The sequence below is a fragment of the Cynara cardunculus genome (assembly GCF_001531365.2).
Source record: "Cynara cardunculus var. scolymus isolate 2C chromosome LG 13, CcrdV1, whole genome shotgun sequence".
NCBI classification, from domain to species: Eukaryota; Viridiplantae; Streptophyta; class Magnoliopsida; order Asterales; family Asteraceae; genus Cynara; species Cynara cardunculus.
Genome location: NC_037540.1, coordinates 40,290,898 through 40,292,804, shown reverse-complemented (window position 1 = coordinate 40,292,804; position 1,907 = coordinate 40,290,898).

Below are 1,907 nucleotides of genomic sequence, written 5' to 3'. Positions count from 1 at the left end.
TAATTAATGTAAATATTCATTGTTAATATTTATGAATGTTCACATATATACAATAACTTTTGGTATCATGGTATCATGCATGCAAAAAATGAAACATCATACATGAGTATCATATTTAGCATTTAATATATACCTTAAGTATGACATTGATACATATATACATATGTGTATACAAAAAGCATAGATGATATATCTATATTATATTATAAAGCATTTGATAAAACTCTTAAAAACCATTTTTTATACATGAAGTATTGTTTATTGATGCATATCTATACTATATTATAAAGCATTTGACAAAAACTCTTAAAAACCATTTTTTATGCATGAAGTACTGTATATTGAGGCATACTACTTAAAATTCAAGATTACAGTTAAAAGATGCATAAGTAGAACTTATTAAAGCTTCCTGTTTGAATTCGTATAACTAACTGCAGATAAATATAATCAAATAGAGGATAAACATATCATTTTAAAATATAAAATATCTAAATATAATTAGGATAATTATCGAGTTCTAACAAAATAATTAATTATTATTTTTATAAGAATATTATATTATTAAACCAAATATAAATTACTTCGTTATTGAACCTAAATTAAGTTACAATAAAAAAATTGAATTAAAAAATTACACAAAAATATGAATTTTAAATAGTTAATTTGATATTAATATCAATATATTTTTGTCAAATGTTTATGATATCTCCAAATTTATATTTTATTCAAAAATAAAAAATCATCGTTTTTTCAAAATCACATAAGACCATACTATAACATCGACTGAGATAAAAAAATAAAATGAAATATTAAAATCAAGATGTATCTCGTTGCATAGCGCGAGTACCCTTCTAGTTACTTAAAATTAAGGATTACAAGTAAATTATGCATATGCACAACTTATTAAACCTCCATTTTTGAATTCGTATAACTAACTGTAGATAAACATAATCATATACATGATAAAAATCACATTTTAAGTATAAAAAACATATAAAACATCTAAAATATAATTAAAATAATCGTTGAGTTCTAATAAAATAATTAATTATTATCTTTATAAAAAATTATATTATTAAACCAAAAATCAAATGATTCATTATTAGACCTAAATTAAATTATAATAAAAAAATTGAATCAAAGAAGTTACACAAAAAACGTTAACTTTTAAATAGTTGATTTGATACTAATATCGATATTTTTTTTTCAAAATTTTAATTATAATATCTTTAAAATTATTTTTTATTCAAAAATAAAAACATTATCATTTTCTCAAAACAATATAAAACTATATTATATCAATAAACAAAGAATAAAAGAAAACAATAAAATTGAGATGTATCTCGTTACATTGTGCAAACACCCTTCTAGTTATACGAAACAGAAAACCAAACATCAAAAACAAAAATACAATCTCTATAGCTCAATGTACAATACACCACTCACAAATCAAACCCCATTTTAAAAATATGATATTCTAATAAAAAATATTTTGAAAATATATTGCTGTAATAAGAAAAACTGAAAGTAGAATGCTATAATAAAATTTTTATTAAAGTAACTTGTTATTTCATACATTTTACCCAATTAAAAATTATAATATTCTAAACATTTAATAAAATATATTTTTTTTATAAATATTTAATTTTGATATTTTTTTTATTGATAAGAATATTATTATTAATAAAAAAAAGTTATTCATGGTAAACGTCAACTCTCTCCCCTACTTTCTGCAAGTTTTGAAAAATGTGTGGGGACTAGAAAAAAAAACTTATCTCAAAATTTTAAATAGTTTTTTAATTTTATATTATTTTTATTTTTATTTGTAAAATCAAATATACAAATACATATTACAACTTTAATTATTTATTTAATTTATATAATTTATTTAAATATCTTAATACAAT